The 23138-nt window shown below is 39.8% G+C and overlaps 1 protein-coding gene across 1 annotated transcript in view; it reads left to right on the plus strand.

Moving 5' to 3' along the window:
- The first annotated feature begins 3266 nt into the window (after positions 1-3266).
- EndoA (SH3 domain containing GRB2 like, endophilin-A) overlaps positions 3267-23138 on the plus strand; it is a 388245-nt gene continuing 368373 nt past the window's right edge. The window contains exon 1 of the mRNA XM_070084141.1: positions 3267-3395. The gene's annotated coding sequence lies outside the window, so the exon portion shown is untranslated. The remainder of the gene's footprint in view (positions 3396-23138) is intronic.

Consider the following 23138-nt stretch of genomic DNA (forward strand, 5'->3'; position numbering starts at 1 on the left):
CTCCCTATATAACAATGGTTATAAATGACCATAATTTTTAAAGGGGTGGACCGGTAAGCCAGCGGAAGGCCTCGGTCAGATGACCAAAAGCTCCAAAGGCGGGTCATCATCTGACTAAGACCCGCGTCAGGAAACATTTGTCCTGTTTCCTGACGAACCTTACCTAACCTAACCTAACACACTCCCACACTCTTCAAAAGCTGGAATTTACTTAATATACAAAATATGAATTCATACTACTGTGCCTACTATATATGTATAACATTAAATCCCAACGTAAAACCTCCTCTAAAAATTTTCCTTGATAGCTGCAACATAACACACAGGTATAACACGAGACAAAGAACCTCGCACACAAGAGTGCCCGTGGTTCAATCCCTTACCGGTAAAGGTGGAAACACTGGGAATCTTTACACCTACTGTCCTCGTTCACCTAGCAAGCAATTAGGTACCTGGGTATTAGTCGACTAGTGTGTCATCCTGGGGGACATAACTGAGGACCCCAATGGAAATTAAGACAGTCCCACGATGACGCGCTGCCTTTCTTGGGTCATCCTGGGTGGCTAACTTTCCGGGGTTAAAAATCCAAACAAAATCTTAGCTTATTTATCCCATGTCCGGTGGCCTGGTGGCTAAAGCTCCCTTTTCACACACGGAGGGCCCGGGTTCGATTCCCGGCGGGTGGAAGCATTTCGACACATTTCCTTATACCTGTTGTCCTGTTCACTTAGCAGCAAATAGGTACCTGGGTGTAAGTCGACTGGTGTGGGTCGCATCCTGGGGGACAAGATTGATGACCCCAATGGAAATAAGTTAGACAGTCCTCGATGACGCACTGACTTTCCTGGGTTATCCTGGGTGGCTAACCCTCCGGGGTTAAAAATCCGAACAAAATCTTATCTTATCTTACCAAAACAAAACAAAAGCATTCACATTGCTAAACTCACAAACTAGTATTTAGTCACTTAGAATTTAGTCAACTTACTCCACAATTTATAATAATTTAGAGTTAAGAATTATTCTAAGTCTGCCCGAAATTCCTAGCCATGCTAGGTGTTCTAGTGGCCACCTCTGTAATTAGTATTTTATTACATGTAAACCACACAATAACCAAAATCTGTAAACCCCGCATTGTATTCCTTATAGAGAATAAACTTTGATTTGATTTGATTGTTGTCCTTTTCACCTAGCAGCAAATAGGTACCCGGGTGTTAGTTGACTAGTGTGGGTCGCATCCTGGGGGACAAAATTGAGGACCCCAATGGAAATAAGTTAGACAGTCCTCGATGACGCACTGACTTTCTTGGGTTATCCTGCGTGGCTAACCCTCCGGGGTTAAAAATCCGAACGAAATCTTATCTTATCTTACCAACAGAAAAACTCGATGAGCATAAGAGGCCCTTAGATCTGGAATTCATTGCCTGAAGGATTGAATGGTACCCTATCTTCCAATCGATTTAAACCTATTGTCAAAAAAAATCTTATCTCCCTAACGTAACTGAACCAGCAATATGATATATCAAACAAAACCATATACAGATAATTGCACATAGAAGAAAGAAACTTATGACGACCTTCCGATCCGATTTGGACCATTAAATAATAATAATACATTAATGGATTTCTAGGTGGATGGCGATCTTGTTTCTTAGAAACTTTTCAAAGATTTTTGTGGGACGTTAGTGCTATCGGTCTGTAATTCTTTGCAATTGCTTTACTGCCACCTTTGTGGAGTGGGGCTATGTCTGTTGTTTTTAGTGAGTGTGGGGTGACCCTTATGTCCATACTCCCTCTGATAATATCAGAGATTTTTTTTTATTTAACCAAATTTTGAGACTCGGTCACAAAAAAATAGTTTAGTCTGGTTAGCGGCTCAGAAAACTCCGAGTCATATTGGGACTTCTATATCTCACTTATTTCTTTGCTGTCATCTGTTTAAGTCCCATCTTATCTGAGCAGAGGTCCAATACTGGATGTTGTTTTTGCCCTAGATTTTGCATAAGAAAAGAAATATTTTGGGTTTCTTTCAATTTCATTTATGGCTTTAAGTTCTTTCTGAGTTTCTTGTCTCCTGTAAGATTACCTGGAGAGAGTTCCGGGGGTCAACGCCCCTGCGGCCCGGTCTGTGACCAGGCCTCATGGTGGATCAGAGCCTGATCAACCAGGCTGTTACTGCTGGCTGCACGCAATCCAACGTACGAGCCACAGCCCGGCTGGTCAGGTACCGACTTTAGGTGCTTGTCCAGTGCCAGCTTGAAGACTGCCAGGGGTCTATTGGTAATCCCCCTTATGTATGCTGGGAGGCAGTTGAACAGTCTCGGGCCCCTGACACTTTTTGTATTGTCTCTTAACGTGCTAGTGACACCCCAGCTTTTCATTGGGGGGGGGGATGTTGCATCGTCTGCCGAGTCTTTTGCTTTCGTTGTGAGTGATTTCGTGTGCAAGTTTGGTACTAGTCCCTCTAGGATTTTCCAGGTGCATATAATCATGTATCTCTCCCGCCTGCATTCCAGGGAGTACAGGCTCATGAACTTCAAGCGTTCCCAGTAATTGAGGTGTTTTATCTCCGTTATGCGCGCCGTGAAGGTTCTCTGTACATTTTCTAGGTCAGCAATTTCACCTGCCTTGAAAGGTGCTGTTAGTGTGCAGCAATATTCCTTAAGCTCAAGTTCAATATTTGCTATTTCTCCGACTAGTGCCTCCTTTCGTATTTCAGATATATTGGCTCCTTTCTACAGGTCTGTGATTCTTCGCCTTCGCCTGTATAGGAAACATCTCTCTTTCTAGTTCACATCTTCTCTTCTTTTTTCTTAAAGAAATGTGCCACAGAGTTAATTCTTTCTAGCCAAGGGGTCAGATCCATGTTGTTTAGGATATCGTCCTAGCTTGTTTCATTTAGAACATGGTTGATTTGATCACATTGTATGTTTTTGTTACTGAAGTAGAATTTGGTGAAGGCTCCCTCATAACTGATCACCTTATGCTGGTCAGGAGCCCTGTGCATGCATGTCTGTACCTCTTATTATGTTGTGATCTGAGTGTAATGTTTATGATACTGTTACATTTCGTATCAGATCATTATTAGTGAAGATGAGATCTGGTATATTTTCCAGTCTTGTTGCTTGGACCTCCTCTTTTCTGCAACATTGCAAGCTCCTGATGATTGCAACATGAAAGGCCTAGAGCTATCATTCAACTTCCCCCGTGGTTATTTTTGCATCTTGTACCGCTTGTTCGCGATATTTGCATAATATATAGCCATAGAGAATACTTTACCATGGTGTGGTGTGTGTGGCAGGTGGTGCCACCTGGTCACTAAGTTACTCACCAGCTGACAAACAGCTGTGTTCTTGTAAACACGTCTCCACACGCACTATATCTCATACTTCCTACAGGTAAGTTACATTTATCTTATTTGCATTTACCTCATTTATCCTCAATTTCTGGTTATCTATTATACAAGAACACTTGAGGGAAGCACACAAGCGGGTTTACTAACAAAATAGCTGCAGATGGTGTATTATTTAAGTAGTAAGACTGAACCTTGAGAGACTTGGTCACTGTGTCACTAAGATTGACTCACCGTCACGAATTTAACCCTTCGAGGAGTCGCCAATATGCTGGTAAAAGGTTCTTGATGCAAGGAATTGGGGCTACCATGCCCCCGCCATTTAAATGATGCTTGTTTATCTCCCCTTTCCCAGGTGTTGTATAGCCTATACAGGTTTATCTATTCCCAGCAAATAAAATAATAAAACTTACTAGCCTCTGAGCTTTAGGGCAAACTTGTCATGGTTCAAGTCCCACCCGTTCCCTGGGTTGTTTGCAGTCGTTTTATGACGGTTTTGTGAGTAGTAATAGTAGTAGCAATAGTAATAGTAATATTATTGTGGTAATTACCTGGAGTTTACCTGGAGAGAGTTCCGGGGTTCAATGCCCCCGCGGCCCGGTCTGTGACCAGGCCTCCTGGTGGATCAGAGCCTGATCAACCAGGCTGTTGCTGCTGGCTGCACGCAAACCAACGTACGAGCCACAGCCCGGCTGATCAGGAACTGACATTAGGTGCTTGTCCAGTGCCAGCTTGAAGACTGCCAGGGGTCTGTTGGTATTCCCCCTTATGTGTGCTGGGAGGCAGTTGAACAGTCTCGGGCCCCTGACACTTATTGTATGGTCTCTTAACGTGCTAGTGACACCCCTGCTTTTCATTGGGGGGATAGTGCATCGTCTGCCAAGTCTTTTGCTTTCGTAGTGAGTGATTTTCGTGTGCAAGTTCGGTACTAGTCCCTCTAGGATTTTCCAGGTGTATATAATCATGTATCTCTCCCTCCTGCGTTCCAGGGAATACAGATTTAGGAACCTCAAGCGCTCCCAGTAATTGAGGTGTTTTATCTCCGTTATGCGCGCCGTGAAAGTTCTCTGTACATTTTCTAGGTCGGCAATTTCACCTGCCTTGAAAGGTGCTGTTAGTGTGCAGCAGTATTCCAGCCTAGATAGAACAAGTGACCTGAAGAGTGTCATCATGGGCTTGGCCTCCCTAGTTTTGAAGGTTCTCATTATCCATCCTGTCATTTTTCTAGCAGATGTGATTGATACAATGTTATGGTCCTTGAAGGCGAGATCCTCCAACATGATCACTCCCAGGTCTTTGACGTTGGTGTTTCGCTCTATTTTGTGGCCAGAATTTGTTTTGTACTCTGATGAAGATTTAATTTCCTCATGTTTACCATATCTGAGTAATTGAAATTTCTCATCGTTGAACTTCATATTGTTTTCTGCAGCCCACTGAAAGATTTGGTTGATGTCTGCCTGGAGCCTTGCAGTGTCTGCAATGGAAGACACTGTCATGCAGATTCGGGTGTCATCTGCAAAGGAAGACACGGTGCTGTGGCTGACATCCTTGTCTATGTCGGATATGAGGATGAGGAACAAGATGGGAGCGAGTACTGTGCCTTGTGGAACAGCGCTTTTCACCGTAGCTGCCTCGGACTTTACTCTGTTGACGACTACTCTCTGTGTTCTGTTAGTGAGGAAATTATAGATCCATCGACCGACTTTTCCTGTTATTCCTTTAGCACGCATTTTGTGCGCTATTATGCCATGGTCACACTTGTCGAAAGCTTTTGCAAAGTCTGTATATATTACATCTGCATTCTTTTTGTCTTCTAGTGCATTTAGGACCTTGTCGTAGTGATCCAATAGTTGAGACAGACAGGAGCGACCTGTTCTAAACCCATGTTGCCCTGGGTTGTGTAACTGATGGGTTTCTAGATGGGTGGTGATCTTGCTTCTTAGGACCCTTTCAAAGATTTTTATGATATGGGATGTTAGTGCTATTGGTCTGTAGTTCTTTGCTGTTGCTTTACTGCCCCCTTTGTGGAGTGGGGCTATGTCTGTTGTTTTTAGTAACTGTGGGACGACCCCCGTGTTCATGCTCCCTCTGATATCTGTGACTAATGACTGTCAACATAAAATTCTGAATCTAGCTTTTGCTACATGATTCTAAAGCTAGTCATAAGGTTGTCTAAGACACTCCATTCTAGGAGCTTTAATAGAACCTGGATCATGCCAAGATGAGATCATTCCCATTAATTAATAAACTAATTGTTAAATTTTAAATATGTTGAACCTCACTTTTGTAAATCTAGCTACCTCACTTTAATACCAGTATGATTCATAACCTCTGTCAGTATAGAGTAAGAAATACGTAGTATTAGTCTGCCCGAAATGCCTAGGCATACCTAGGCATACTGGAGTTTACCAGGAGAGAGTTCCGGGGGTCAATGCCCCCATGGCCCGGTCTGTGACCAGGCCTCATGGTGGAACAGGGCCTGCTCAACCAGGCTGTTACTGCTGGCTGCACGCAATCCAATATACGAGCCACAGCCTGGCTGGTCAGGTACCGACTTTAGGTGCCTGTCTAGTGCCTGCTTGAAGACAGCCAGGGGTCTATTGGTAATCCCCCTTATATATGCTGGGAGGCAGTTGAACAGTCTTGGGTCCCTGACACTTATTGTATTGTCTCTTAGCGTGCTAGTGACACCCCTGCTTTTCATTGGGGGGATGTTGCATCGTCTTCCGAGTCTTTTGCTTTCGGAGAGAGTGATTTTCGTGTGCAAGTTCGGTACTAGTCCCACTAGGATTTTCCAGGTGTATATAATCATACATCTCTCTCACCTGCATTCCAGGGAGTACAGGTTCAGGAACTTGAAGCGCTTCCAGTAATTGAAGTGTTTTATCTCCGTTAGTGGCCTTCTTTGTAATAAGTACTTTATTTTGTAATTTTCTTACAATATGCAAACCACACATTGTAACCTATACAAAGAAATAAACATTTGAATTTGAATTTGAATAATAGTAGTACTAATAGTAATAATAGTGGTAATAGTAGTAGTGTAATAGTAGTATTAATAGTAATAGAAGTAGTAGTAGTAGCAATAATAATAGTAGTAGCAAAAATAATAGTAGTAGCAATAATAATAGTAGTAGTAATAGTAGAAGTAATAGTAGTAGTAATAATAGTAATAGAAGTAAAAGTAGTAGCAGCAGTAGTAATAGTAGTAGTGATAGCAGTAGTAGTAGTAGTAACAGTAGAAGTAAAAGTAATAGCAGCAGTAGTAGTAGTAGTAATGGAATTTAAAGAAGTAGGAGTCTTAGTGTGTACAAATTATGTACTCTAAAAATATAAGAATGAATGAGCACTGCAATAGACCTATTGGCCTATGTTAGGCAAGTCCAACTCACACCTACCAAACCCACTCATATACCCATCCAATCTACCCAAAGTTCTCACATTAGTGATGTTGCCAGGGAGTTCGTTTCATTCATCTGCAATTCTATTGCCTAACCAGTACTTTTCTATATACTTTCAAAATCTAAATTTGACCTACCTGCATTTATTGCTGTGAGTGCTGTCTTGGTTAGATGCTTTCAGTATATTATGTATATCACCTTCACTTATTCCTTCTTTTCATTTATACACCTTAGTCACATTCCAATTAAGTCTGGTCTTTCCTGAGTGCAAATTCACTGTATTCGCCCTGTCTTTGTAGGAGGGTTTTTGATACATGAGATCTACTTCATCATCATTCTCTGTATATTTTTCAGTGCATTTATGACTAATGCATGAAGCCTTACCAACCATATATAAACCTGAAGTAGCTATAATCAGAACCTCTGATTCCTGAGGTGATAAACAATTTGTACATAAATATTATTAACAGTATCCTCACATTTTAGCCCTGATGATACAGAGGATATGAAAATGCTGCATATATTGACTGTTGTGCATGAAACAGTTATTTTAGTCCCATCTGTTAATTAGATTTTGGACTCCCATGGTGATAATTTATGCATAATAATAATAATAATAATAATAATAATAATAATAATAAAAATCTTTATTTACTGCAAGTACATGTACATGGTATACAGGCCTAGCTGACATCAATGACATACTACTATATAGAAAGCCCCTTGTTATGCTCAGCATTTCGGGCAAATGAGGTCAGTGTCCCAGGATGCAACCCACACCAGTCAACTAACACCCAGGTACCCATTTTACTGATGGGGAACATAGACAGCAGGTGTAAAGAAACACGCCCAATGTTTCTACTCTGGCTGGGAATTGAACCCAGGCCCTCGCCATGTGAAGCAAGAGCTTTAGCCACCAGGCCACCAGAGCCCCGTCATCTGGACATGAAAACACTGCATGTGTTGACTGTTGATGCAGAAGAAATCTGGTTTACTCCCATCTGTAAAACCAGAAAATATACCCATCTTTTTCCTGGGGTTATGTAAAAATTTAGTTATTTGAGTAAAGGTATTATTAATCCCCCTCCCCCCCTTCTCCATTTTATGACCTTGGTCATTTAATGGCTGGTTATCTACAGTAAATAAAGTGTTTTGGGTTTTCTTGTAAGGCAGAACCTGGAGTTTACCTGGAGAGAGTTCCGGGGGTCAATGCCCCCACGGCCCTGTCTGACTAGGCCTCATGGTGGATCAGGGCCTGATCAGCCAGGCTGTTATTTCTTGCCATAGTTGGAGTACCAGTGTATGTAAATTTACAGGGATACCATATCTTTGATAGATTTTACAAGTTCTCATACTCCTGCAGCCCAGTCCAGATCCAGGCTTCTCTGGTTCTTGCCTGGTTGACCAGGCTGTTGCTGATGGCAGCAGAGGGTGTTACATGGTAGCATCTAGCCTGGTGCAGCTTGGGTAAACTCCCTGCTACTTCATTTTATATCCACCTCTTATAGCTGGAGGTATTCTACCACTGATTTAAGAAGTTTATTAGAAGTCATGGAATGTAAGAATTGTAAATCAGAATTGTAATGATTTTTCAGTGCTATATAAAGATGTGAAGTTGTAATTTGTGCTGTATTATGTCATCAGTTTTTTTTTTTAAATCAGGTGCACTGTAAAGCATACAGAAATATATTTTGAACTGTTGTAGTAAACATTAAATTTGGAAGTACTGTATTGTATTTCAGCACTTGTAAATAATATGTAAAAAGAAAATGATGAAAATCAATTTTCAGTAATTTATACTGTAGTACATAGAAATTTACAAATAAATAAATATGGATTGATTCTTCATGTCATCTGAAATAGTTTGTGACACACTACATGGTTAAAGCTTATCACCCTGGAATTTGTCTTCTTGAAAAATGTGAGGGTAACTTTTATTGTTCTCGAGGGAATACTGGAGCAGGAAAAATTGAAGTCAGTGGTACCCCAGAATTCAAACTTAATTGGTTTCAGGAGTTTGTTCAAATAGTGAGTTATACGAATATTGAATCTTTTTCCAATAAGAAATAATGTAAATTAGATTAATCAATTTCAGACACATGTGTTCCACTTTCCCACTTTGCAATGAGTTTTTTTTTTTTTAACTTTAATTGAAGTGTGGAGTTTAATGCAGTCATTACCGAGTGTTCAAAGTGTTGGGCCACCAAGTTTTTGAGAGGTAAAGTTGGAGATACTATCATTATTCATGATGGAAGTAAAAAGTTGAATCACTCAAGAGTGTTTTGCAGAGGTGTTGTGATGGTGAGAGGACTGCTTGTGATAAAAAGTCTAAGGAATTGAAGTCATACAAGTTGAAATGTAATTGTTCCATGAATGAAATTTTTCAAGTACAACAACAACTATCTAGGAAATTACTACTGTGCTGTATATATGAAGCTTTTAATGTATGTTATATTGTAATACAGTATCAGGTTTTGAAAAGACAGTTAAATTAGCAAAAATAAAACAAGAAAATTTAGAAAGCAAATTATACAGTAGGTGTCATAAATATGCACTCGCATACAGATCAAACACAACAAGACCTCTCACCATAAACTATTGTTTTGGAAATAAAATTCTAAAATACATTTAGGTTCCTCACCAAAACTAGCATTTTGTAAGATTTTCCTTCCTCATGATGCCCTCCTTAAGGCACTGATAAGGCAAACTTATGGAGGATAGATGGGTCAATACCTTCCCATACCTGCTTACTGGTACTTGAGACTTCGTAGTTAGAGGTCACTTCCATGCCACAAAGCTTACAATTAATAAGGTTCCAAATGTTCTCTATTGGATTTAAGTCCTTTGAGTTTACAAGCCAGTTTGCAAGTACAGTAGATCACAATCACTTAGCCAGTCTTTGTCTCTGGCAGTTTGGCCAGGGACACCATCTTCCATACAAAAGTTGCCCTTGCACTTCTCAAAACTGTCAAGCAAATAGTTTTGATAAACACTTACTTTTATACCTGCATATTTACGATGCCTCCTGTATGGTTAAAAATGCAATACAACCTCTCCTCACTTAAAGATGGAGTCCCATTCCTAAGACACCGTCGGTAAATGAATTCGTCACTAAGTGAGGAGCATACTATAATGGTAGTGAGTTTGTGTCAACCATCTTTGCTGTTGTTTTAATGTCACCTTTGCACTTTTTATAACATTTCTTATATTTTTTAAATGTTTATACAACAGTGTACTGTATATTGTAATAAACAGAATAGAGGAAATCAGCTCTAATATACATTATTTAGGTATGTATACTGGTTAGAGAGCCCATCATAAGTCCGAGTCGTTGGTAATCGAGTACGTTGCTAAGTAAGGAGAGGCTGTATATAGATTCTAAACAAAGGAAAAAAATAAAAAATTATGGTATTACAAACAATGGCAGTGTATGTCTTGCACACCAAACTGTACTCACAATGATAAGTTAACTTCATTGTTAGGCATAACCTTTGTGAGTTTCCTTTTTCAATACCATAATACAGTGGACCCCCGGTTAACGATATTTTTTCACTCCAGAAGTATGTTCAGGTGCCAGTACTGACCGAATTTGTTCCCATAAGGAATATTGTGAAGTAGATTAGTCCATTTCAGACCCCCAAACATACACGTACAAACGCACTTACATAAATACACTTACATAATTGGTTGCATTCGGAGGTGATCGTTATGCGGGGGTCCACTGTATGAGCCTAATTAAAAAATAAGAGACTCGCCATTTTAATATTGAATTTGAAGAGCAGTAATGTTTCCCTGATATTGAATTGATAATTCTGATGTTTATTTTACATTTTAGTGTGTAGTACAGAAAGAGCATTTTGAGAGGCACTTCCAAACCATAACAGTAACTTTGATACTGATAATCTGGTTATACATCTGAAATTTAAAATAAATATATATATATATATATATATATATATATATATATATATATATATATATATATATATATATATATATATATATATATATATATATATATATATATATATATATAATAATAATAATAAAAATATATAGGGAAGTACCACCTCTATAGCTGCAATGGGGACCCTCATCCTCAGAGAAGACAATAAACGTACCTCAGGGAAAACTCAAGGTTCTCCCCGGAGCTGTTTGAATATTTTCTTCTCCTACCACCCCCTATATATTTTTTATTCTATGTGAACATTTATTAATAAACAAAATACATTTACAGAAAAAAACATAAACATGAATACAATGGATAATATATATATATATATATATATATATATATATATATATATATATATATGTATATATATATATATATATATATATATATGTATATATATATATATATATGTATATATATTTATATATACAGTAGACCCTCGACCAACGATAGCATCAATTAACGATAAATCCAACCAGCGATATATTTTAACGCAAAAATTTTGCCTCGACTAGCGCTAAAAAACTTGACCAACACTATTCGTTCTGTCTGAGACGTCCACTTTTGGCGAGTGTTTACAAGCCAGCCAGCCACCGCGGTCGCTTCCAAGCATACAATCGGAACATTTCATATTATCACAGCCCTTTTAGTGATTGCACCTGCAAAATAATTCACCATGGGCCCCAAGAAAGCTTCTAGTGCCAACCCTACAGCAAAAAGGGTGAGAAATACTATGGATATGAAGAAAGAGATCATTGCTAAGTATGAAAGTGGAGTGCGTGTCTCCGAGCTGGCCAGGTTGTACACAAAACCCCAATCAACCATCACTACTATTGTGGCCAAGAAAACGGCAATCAAGGAAGCTGTTCTTGCCAAAGGTGCAACTATGTTTTCAAAACTGAGATCGCAAGTGATAGAAGTTGTTGAGAAACTGTTATTCGTGTGGATAAATGAAAAACAGATAGCAGGAGATAGCATCTCTCAAGCGATCATATGTGAAAAGGCTAGGAAGTTGCATGAGGATTTAATTAGAAAAATGCCAGCAACTAGTGGTGATGTGAGTGAATTTAAGGCCAGCAAAGGTTGGTTTGAGAGATTTAAGAATCGTAGTGGCATACATAGTGTGATAAGGCATGGTGAGGCTGCCAGTTTGGACCAAAAAGGAGCTGAAAAATATGTGCAGGAGTTCAAGGAGTACATAGACAGTGAAGAATTGAAACCTGAACAAGTGTTTAATTGTGACACTGACAGTGTTGTGAAACACTTTAGGAATGTCATAAAGAAACGGGAGGTACAGGCCTCTATGGACAGATATGTTGTGCGACAGAGGTCCAGTGACTCTCAAGCTGGTCCTAGTGGCATTAAAAGAAGAAGGGAAGTAACCACGAAAAAGGACTTGCCACCTCAAGTCCTAATGGAAGGGGATTCCCCTTCTAAACACTAACACCATCAACACTCTCCCCTCCTCCCATCCCATCAATCACCACCAGATCTTCAATAAAGGTAAGTGTCATGTAACTGTGCATGTCTTCTTCAGTTTGTGTGTATTAAAATTAATATTTCATGTGGTAAAATTTTTTTTTTTCAATACTTTTGGGTGTCTTGCACGGATTAATTTGATTTCCATTATTTCTTATAGGGAAAATTAACTCGACTAACGATAATTTCGATTAACGATGAGCTCTCAGGAGCGGATTAATATCGCTGGTCGAGGGTCCACTGTATATATATATAAATATTATATATATATATATATATATATATGTGTATATATACATATACATATATATACATATACATATATATATATATATATATATATATATATATATATATATATACAGTGGACCCCCGCATAACGATGGCATCACATAGCGATTATTTCGCATACCGCTTACTTTAATTGCAAAAATTTTGCCTCGCATACCGCTTAAAAACCCGCTTACCGATTTTCGTGCGAGACGCGTCCAATGTGCGGCCTGAGCCACGCTCACATGTTCCGCCGGTGGCATTGTTTACCAGCCAGCCTCCGCGGTAACATCCAAGCATACAATCGGAATATTTCGTATTATTACAGTGTTTTCGGTGCTTTTTCTGGAAAATAAGTGACCATGGGCCCCAAGAAAGCTTCTAGTGCCAACCCTACAGCAATAAGGGTGAGAATTACAATAGAGATGAAGAAAAAGATCATTGATAAGTATGAAAGTGGAGTGCATGTCTCCGAGCTGGCCAGGTTGTATAATAAACCCCAATCAACCATCGCTACTATTGGTGGTACAGCTGCTGCTGCTGCTGCACTGTCAGCTGCTGCTGCTGCTGTAGCACCGTTGTTGGTGTGGCTTATTGAGAATACCAAGAAACAATTAACCCCAGAGGATTTGCCACCCAGGATAACCCAAAAAAGTCAGTGTCATCGAAGACTGTCTAACTTATTTCCATTGGGGTCCTTAATCTTGTCTCCCAGGATGCAACCCACACAAGTCGACTAACACCCAGGTGAACAGGGAAAAATGCCTGGAACTAGTGCTCATATTGGTGAATTTAAAGCCAGCAAAGGTTGGTTTGAGAGATTTAAGAATCGTAGTGGCATACACAGTGTGATAAGGCCTGTTCTGGAAGAAAATGCCAAACAGGACCTACAGTACTCAGGAGGAAAAGGCACTCCCAGGACACAGTGTCTCATCAGTCATTGCTGCATCTTCAATAAAGGTAAGTGTCATTTATTCTTCATTTAGTAGACTAGTACATGCACAATATATACTGTGCATGTACTACTCTACTATTGTGCATGTATCCTTCTCTTTGTGTGTGGGAAAATGTATATTTCATGTGGTAAAATTTTTTTTTTCATACTTTTGGGTGTCTTGCACGGATTAATTTGATTTCCATTATTTCTTATGGGGAAAATTCATTCACATAGCGATTATTTTGCATAACAATTACCCCTCTTGCACGGATTAAAATCGTTAACCGGGGGTCCACTGTATATATATATATATATATATATATATATATATATATATATATATATATATATATATATATATATATATATATATATATATATACACATACACACACAGTGGACCCTCGGTATCCGATTGAAAACCCGGTATTCGATACGATTCGTATGAGACGTGTCCACATGTGGCCTGAACTCCCCCGTGTGTGCCAGTGTTTACAAGCCAGCCAGTGTGCGCGCATCTAAGGATACATTCGGTACATTCCACATTATCACTGTTTTTGGTGCTTGTTTCTGCAAAATGAGTCACCATGGGCCCCAAGAAAGCTTCTAGTGCCAACCCTTTGAGAAAAAAGGTGCTAATGACTATTGAAATTAAGAAAGAGATAATTGCAAAGTACGAAAGTGGAGTGCGTGTGTCGTAGCTGGTCAGGTTGTATAATAAACCTCAATCAACCATCTCTACTATAGTGACCAGGAAAATGGCAATCAAGGAAGCTGTTCTTGCAAAAGGTGCAACTGTGATTACGAAACAGCGACAGCAAGTGTTAGAAAATGTTGAGAGACTGTTATTGGTGTGGATAAATGAAAAACAGATAGCAGGAGATAGCATCTCTCAAGCGATCATTTGTGAAAAGGCTAGGCAGTTGCATGATGATTTGGTAAAGAAATTGCCTGCAACTAGTGCTGATGTGAGTGAATTTAAGGCCAGCAAAGGTTGGTTTGAAAGATTTAAGAATTGTAGTGGCATACATAGTGTGATTAGGCATGGTGAGGCTGCCAGTTCGGACCAAAAAGCAGCTGAAAAATATGTGAAGGAATTCAAGGATTACATAGACAGTGAAGACTTGGAACCTGAACAAGTGTTTAATTGCGACGGAACAGGCCTGTTTTGGAAGAAAATGCCAAGCAGGACCTACATTACTCAGGAGGAAAAGGCACTCCCAGGACATAAGCCTATGAAAGACAGGCTTACTCTGTTGATGTGTGCCAATGCTAGTGGTGATTGTAAAGTGAAGCCTTTATTGGTGTATCACTCTGAAACTCCCAGTGTTCAGGACCAACAATGTCCTCAAGGCTAATTTGTGTGTGCTGTGGAGGGCAAACAGTAAGGCATGAGTCACTAGGGACTTTTTCCATGACTGGTTACACCATGCATTTGCCCCCACTGTGAAAAATTACCTAATTGAAAAGAAATTAGACCTTAAGTGCCTCCTGGTATTAGACAATGCCCCTGGTCATCCTACAGACTTGGCAGAGTGACTTTCTGGGGACATGAGCTTCATTAAGGTCAAGTTTTTGCCTCCTAATACCACTCCTCTCCTGCAGCCCATGGACCAGCAGGTCATTTCCAACTTCAAGAAACTGTACACAAATGCTATGTTTCAAAAGTGCTTTGTAGTGACCACAGAAACTCAACTGACTCTAAAAGAGTTTTGGAAGGATCACTTTAATATCCTCAATTGTATAAACCTTATAGGTATGGCATGGGAGGGAGTGACTAAGAGGACCTTGAACTCTGCTTGGAAAAAACTGTGGCCAGAATGTGTAGACAAAAGGGATTTTGAAGGATTTGAGGCTAACCCTGAGAAGCCTATGCCAGTTGAGGAATCCATTGTGGCATTGGGGAAGTCCTTGGGGTTGGAGGTTAGTGGGGAGGATGTGGAAGAGTTGGTGGAGGAGGACAATGAAGAACTAACCACTGATGAGCTGCTAGATCAACTTCAACAGCAAGAGGCCACACCTGCGGAATCTGCTTCAGAGGAGGGGATAGAGAAATTGAAGAAGTTGACTACTTCACAGATTAAGGAAATGTGTGCAATGTGGCTTAAAGTGCAAACCTTTTTTCATGACAATCACCCTAACACAGCTATTGAAAGCTGTGCTGGTGACTGTTACACTGACAATGTTGTGAAACACTTTAGGAATGTCATAAAGGAACGAGAGGTACAGGCCACTATGGACAGATATGTTGTGCGACAGAAGTCCAGTGACTCTGAAGCTGGTCCTAGTGGCATTAAAAGAAGAAGGGAGTAACCCTGGAAAATGACTTGCTACCTCAAGTCCTAATGGAAGGGGATTCCCCTTCTAAACACTAACACCTCTCCCCTCCTCCCATCCCATCAATCATCACCAGATCTTCATTAACCCTTCGACTGTCGCGGCCGTATATATACGTCTTACGAGGTACCATGTTTGACGTATTTATACTCATAAATTCTAGCGGCTTCAAATCAAGCAGGAGAAAGCTGGTAGGCCCACATGTGAGAGAATGGGTCTGTGTGGTCAGTGTGCACCATATAAAAAAAATCCTGGAGCAGGCAGTGCATGAGAAAAAAAAAACTCCGACCGTTTTTTTTAATTAAAATGCCGACTTTGTGGTCTATTTTCGTATAGTATTTATGGTTGTATTCTCGTTTTCTTGGTCTCATTTGATAGAATGGAAAACATATTATAGAAATAGAGGTGATTTTGATTGATTTTACTATAAAAAGAACCAAGAAATGGAGCTCAAAGTAGGGGAAATGTTTGATTTTTGCCAATGTTCAAAAGTAAACAAATGATGCCATTGTCCAATAAATGTCCAACTAGCCATTCTAATATGCAGTCATGAATGGGTTGATGTTATTTATACAATTATTACAGTATTGCAGTAGTCTGCATAACAGTAAGTCTTCTATTTTTTGTTTGAATAAAAATTCAAAATAGAAAGCAAGAGTAATATCAGAGGGGCCTGGAGACATGACTGATGAGCAAAGAAAATGTTATTTTAGAGCCAGGAATGTCTGCATTGTTCATTCTGGACCTTATTTTGAAATTGTCATATTTTTTAGTTTTCGTGAAATTGGCCAAATTGCAAATTTCTGACCACATTATTAGGTAGTTGAAATCGGTAAATGGGCAGTTTCTTGTACTCAATCGATAGAAAAAATGGAGTTCTAAAGAAATAGCTATGAGTTTGGGCGACTGGAACAATAGAATTAGCCGAAAATAGGGCTCAAAGTGGGCGAAATCGCCGATTTGTAAACAGCGCCGAGGTCGCTAACTTCGCGAGAGCATAATTCCATCAGTTTTCCATCAAATTTCGTTTTTTGGTGTCATTACAATCGGGAAAAGATTCTCTATTATTTCATAAGAAAAAATAATTTTTTTTTTTTAAATTTTGCGACACCAGGAGACACCTCAGGATTGGGGGTTGCGACAGTCAAAGGGTTAAAGGTAAGTGTCAATTATTCTATTGTTATTGTTGTTATTTTAATTATTCTATTGCATTAAACTTAATATTTCATGTAGTAAATTTTTTTTTTTCATACTTTTGGGTGTCTAGCATGGATTAATTTGATTTCCATTATTTCTTATGAGGAAAATTTATTTGCTTTTCGATATTTTCGGTATTCGATGAGCTCTCAGGAATGGATTAATATCGAATACCGGGGGTCCACTGTATATATATTCTTCTTTCTTCTTTCAACAAACTGGCCGTATCCCACCGAAGCAGGGTGGCCCAAAAAGAAAAACAAAAGTTTCTCTTTTCAAATTTAGTAATTTATACAGGAGAAGGAGTTACTAGCCCCTTGCTCCCGGTATTTTAGTCGCTTCTTACAACACGCATGGCTTACAGAGGAAGGATTCTGTTCCACTTCCCCATGGAGATAAGAGGAAATAAACAAGGGCAAGAACTACAAAGAAAATAGCAGAAAACCCAGAGGGGTTTGTATATATATGCTTGTACATGTATGTGTAGTGTGACCTAAGTGTAACTAGAAGTAGCAAGACGTACCTGAAATCTTGCATGTTTGAGACAAAAAAAGACACCAGCAATCCTACCATCATGTAAAACAACTACAGGCTTTCGTTTTACAATCACTTGGCAGGACAGTAGTACCTCCCTGGGCGGTTGCTGTCTACCAACCTACTACAGTGGACCCTCAACCAGCGATATTAATCCATTCCTGAGAGCTCATCGTTAATCGAAATAATCGTTAGTCAAGTTAATTTTCCTCGTAAGAAATAATGGAAACCAAATTAATCCGTGCAAGACACCCCAAAGTATTGAAAAAAAAATTTTTTACTAAATGAAATATTAATTTTAATACACACAAACTGAAGAAGACATGCACAGTTACATGACACTTACCTTTATTGAAGATCTGGTGATGACTGATGGGATGGGAGGAGGGGAGACCGTTCATCTTGTTAGTGTTTAGAAGGGGAATCCCCTTCCATTAGCACTTGAGGTAGCAAGTCTTTTTCTGGGGTTACTTCCCTTGTTCTTTTAATGCCACTAGGACCAGCTTCAGAGTCACTGGACTTCTGTCGCACAACATATCTGTCCATAGAGGCCTGTACCTCTCGTTCCTTTATCCTAAAGTGTTTCACAACATTGTCTGTGTAATAGTCACCAGCACGGCTTGCAATAGCTGTGCGAGGGTGATTTTCATCAAAAAAGGTTTGCACTTTAAGCCACATTGCACACATTTCCTTAATCTTTCAAGTAGGCAACTTCTTCAATTTCTCTCTCCCCTCCTTCAAAGCAGTTTCCTCGGGTGTGGCCTCTTACTGTTGAAGATGCTCTAGCAGCTCATCAGTGGTTAGTTCGTCATTGTCCTCCTCCACCAACTCTTCCACATCCTCCCCACTAACCTCACCAATATGAGCACTAGTTCCAGGCATTTTTTCCTGTTCACCTGGGTGTTAGTCAACTGTTGTGGGTCGCATCCTGGGGGACAAGATTAAGGACCCCCAATGGAAATAAGTTAGACAGTCCTCGATGATGCACTGACTTTCTTGGGTTATCCTGGGTGGCTAACCCTCCGGGGTTAATCGTTTCTCGGTAATTGTTTCACGTTAAGTCACACAAACAACACTCAATCCACATCTTTGAGTAATACAGCTGATGGTGGTGCAGCAGCAACAACAGCTGACTGTGATGCAGCAGCAGCTGCACCTTTGGCAAGAACAGCTTCCTTGATTGCCGTTTTCTTACCCACAATAGTAGCGATGGTTGATTGGGGTTTATTATACAACCTGACCAGCTCAGAGACACGCACTCCACTTTCATACTTAGCAATGATCTCTTTCTTCATCTCCATAGTAATTCTCACCCTTTTTGCTGTAGGGTTGGCACTAGAAGCTTTCTTGGGGCCCATGGTGACTTATTTTGCAGGTGCAATCACTACAAAGGCTGTGATAATATGAAATGTTCCAGTTGTTGTATGTTTGGAAGCGACCGCGGTGGCTGGCTGGCTTGTAAACACTGGCACCAAGGGACAAGTGAGGCGCGCTCAGGCCAAAGTGGACGTGTATGGTACGGAACGAATAGCGCTGGTCGGGTTTTTAAGCGCTAGTTGAGGCAAAATTTTTGCGTTAAAATGTATCGCTAGTCAGATTTATCGTTAATCGATGCCATCGCTGGTTGAGGGTCCACTGTATATATATATATATATACACCTACCATCCGACTTACGACCGAGTTCGGTTCCGAGAAACCGGTCGTAAGTTGAAATGGTCGTAAGTTGAACTTTACTACTGAATATCAACAAAACATTTTTGTAATGACTTTATTTTATTGATTTATTTTGGTATTTCACGTTTTACTTTACTTTTTATGCTGTTAGTACTGTATTTTATATTGTAAGGTTTAGGATAAACACTTTGTACAACACAAAAAGCTGTTTATTTCCCAGAAATTTGGCATAAAAAACACGGTCATAAGTCGAGTGGTCGTAAGTCGAGCAGGTCGTAAGTCGAGCAGGTCATAAGTCGGATGGTAGGTGTGTATATATATATATATATATATATATATACAGTGGAACCTCAAAAATCGAACTGCTCCCAACACGACCAATTATGTAAATGTATTTTTGTAAGTGCTTTTATAAGTGTATTTTTGAGGGTCTGAAATGGACTAATCTAATTTACATTATTCCTGATGGGAATAAATTCATTTGGTAAAGGCACTCGAACAGCCTTCTGGACCGAAGAAAGTTCGATATTTGAGGTTCCACTGTATATTCAAATGGCTTCAGGAAGAAATCCAAATATTCTTCCTTGAAGCCTTTTTATCCACTTCTCTGAGGCTATGGGTCCCACAATTTACACCAGAGGTGGACCCCATCTGTATATACTGTATATATATATATATATATATATATATATATATATATATATATATATATATATATATATATATATATACACATACATACACACATACACAGTGTATATATACACTGGAACCTCTACTTACGAGTTTTAATCCAGTCCATGACCTTGCTCGCATCTGGATTTGCTCGTTTGCAGTCAAATTTCCTTATTTAAATTAATTGAAATGGAATTACTTTGTTCCAGTGGAATTTCAGGCATGAGAAAATACTTTAATAATTTCCCTAATATTATCTTTACAGCTTATTTATTTGTCACAATTCATGTAATATGACATACTAAACAATATTAATAACATGGAAACATGATATATACACTAGAATGAATAAAATACCTGTCATTACATATGTGGCTAGTGGTGATGACAGCAGCCATTGTTGTTGGGGTTTATAGGGCCACCACAGCGGCCATTCCTGCTCCTGACTATATGTGTAGAGAACCTAGGATAACCCAAAATAGTCAGACAGAGTGACTTATAAGTGCTACACTCTTAATGCTAGACTTAATTGCTACACTCTTAATGCTACACTTTGCCACTGCTGCTTCATGTTGTCTGCCACTGCTCCCTCATGATGTCTGCCACTGCTGCTTCATGTTGTCTGCCAGTGCTACCTCATGTTGTCTGTCACTGCTTCATGTTGTCTGCCACTGCTGCTTCATGTTGTCTGCCGCTGCTACCTCATGATGTCTACCACTGATGTCGCCAAAGAATCGAACATTTCTGCTATTTTAAGCTCAATTTCAAGGTACTTTTCATCATGAAACCAATTAAAATCATATTTATTTTTGTAGTATATCTTCCATTCTATCACATGAGACCAAATAAAAGGAGAATACAACCATAAAATCCATACGAAAATATACTGCTAAGGCTGAGAAGTGAGCTCCATTATTTATGGTCCGATTTCTTTCATTTTTGGTGTATGTTAAGAAGCATCTTTTCATCATACATTGCCCAAGTTTCAATAAAATAGTCCAACAAACAACTGAGATCCAATTCCCTAGATCAAGAGCAAGAGTCCCCTCACCAGTGTCAATTAACCTCCCTTGAGGCTCGCTCGCATCTGGAAATTTTGCTCGCGTCTGGAAGCAAAAAATCAACCGAGCAGCTGCTCGTATCTGGAAAAACTCGCACATGGATGCACTCGTAAGTAGAGGTTCCACTGTATATATATATATATATATATATATATATATATATATATATATATATAATCACTTCACTTCTTGACCAGAGCTTTGGTAAGATGGGTAAGGAAGAAGGATGGGTAAGGATAGAAATATTAGAAAAGGATGGGAGAGAGGTAGGATATATATATATATATATATATATATATATATATATATATATATATATATATATATATATATATATATATATATATATATATATATATGCAAAAGAACCACTCTGAAAGAATAGAGATATATGATATATATATATATATACACATACATACATACATACATACATACATACATACCTTGAGTTTACCTGGAGAGGGTTTCGGGGGTCAACGCCCCCACGGCTTGGTCTGAGACCAGGCCTCATGGTGGATCAGGGTCTGATCAACCAGGCTGTTACTGCTAGCCACACACAAACCGATGTACAAACCACAGCCCGGTTGGTCAGGTACTGACGTTAGGCGCCTGTCCAATGCCTTCTTGAAGACAGCCAGGGGTCTATTGGTAATCCCCCTTATGTATTCTGGGAGGCAGTTGAACAGTCTTGGGCTCCAGACACTTACTGTGTTGTCTCTCAGTGTACTCGTGGCGCCCCTGCTTTTCATTGGGGGAATATTGCATCTCCTGCCGAGTCTTTTGCTTTCATAGAGAGTGATTTTCATGTGCTGGTTTGGTACCAATCCCTCCAGGACCTTCCAAGTATATACATGGATTATCATGTACAGTGGACCCCCGAGTTTCGGCAGCATCGACTTTCATGAAATTCTACTTTCGGCAAGTTTTTTCGGCAAAATTTGGCCTCGAGTTTCGTGATTCGGAGACCACCCAGTACCCATCCGCCCGTCACCGCGCACACATAGCCAGTCTCCCACGCCATTCACGCTCAGTGTGCCATTATTTACCAACATGTGACCATCACCCCATGGGTTCATACGTAATAATCCATTGTTTTTTGTGATTGCAACTGCTAAATAAGTCACCATGGACCCAAGGAAACCTAGTGCAAGCCCTTTGGTAAAGAATGCGAAGAACACGATCCAGAGGGATTTTGAAGGGTTTGAGGCAGACCCTGACCCTGCCGACCCTCTGCCTGTTGTGGAAGGTGTTGTGGCATTGGGCAAGTCCATGGGGTTGGAGGTGAGTGACAGGGATGTGGAAGAGTTGGTGGAGGACCATAGGGAAGAGCTAACCACTGACGAACTGCAAGAGCTTCAACTGGAACAGCATCAGACCACTGCTGAGGAACTTGCTTCAGAGGAGGAGGAAAAGAGAGTGAAAGAGGTGCCTTCTTCGGTTATTAAGGGCATGTGTTCAAAGTGGAATGAGTTGCAAAGTTTTGTTGAAAAGTATCACCCTGACCAAGCTGAAACAAGCCATATCTGCAACATGTTCAGTGACAAAAACCTTGTCCCACTTCAGGCAAATCATAAAGAAATGCCAGAAACAGACCTCTCTGGACAGATATTTTGTGCGACAGGGGTCCAGTGACTCTCAAGTTGTTCCCAGTGGCATTAAAAGAAGAAGGGAAGTAACCCCAGAAAAAGACTTGCTACCTGAAGTCGTAATGGAAGGAGATTCTCCTTCCAAACAATAGTGTACACCTTCCTCCTATCCCCTCCTCCCGTCTTCCATCCACCCAGAAGTCTTCAATTAAGGTAAGTGTAATGTTATTATTATTTTTTATATGCATGTACTTGATTTCTGATTGTTTTCAGTATGTAAATCTTTATTTAATTTGAAAAAAAAAAATTTTATTTTAATATTTTTGGGTGTCTGGAACGGATTAATTTTATTTCCATTATCTCTTATGGGGAAAGTGGTTTCGAGTTTCGCGAATTTCGACTTTCGGCAGGCTCTCTGGAACGGATTAATCACGAAACTCGGGGGTCCACTGTATCTCTCTCACCTGCATTCCAGGGAATACAGATCGAGGACCTTCAACCGTTCCTAATTCAAGTGCCTTATTGTACGTATGTGTGCCGTGAAAGTTCTTTGTATGCTCTCCAGGTCTGCAATGCCTCCAGCCTTGAAAGGAGCCATTAGTGTACAGCAGTATTCCAGCCTAGAGAGAACAAGCGATTTGAAGAGGATCATCATGGGCTTGGTGTCCCTAGTTTTGAA

Source organism: Cherax quadricarinatus, chromosome 11, assembly GCF_038502225.1.
Source record: "Cherax quadricarinatus isolate ZL_2023a chromosome 11, ASM3850222v1, whole genome shotgun sequence".
Classification (NCBI taxonomy): Eukaryota; Metazoa; Arthropoda; class Malacostraca; order Decapoda; family Parastacidae; genus Cherax; species Cherax quadricarinatus.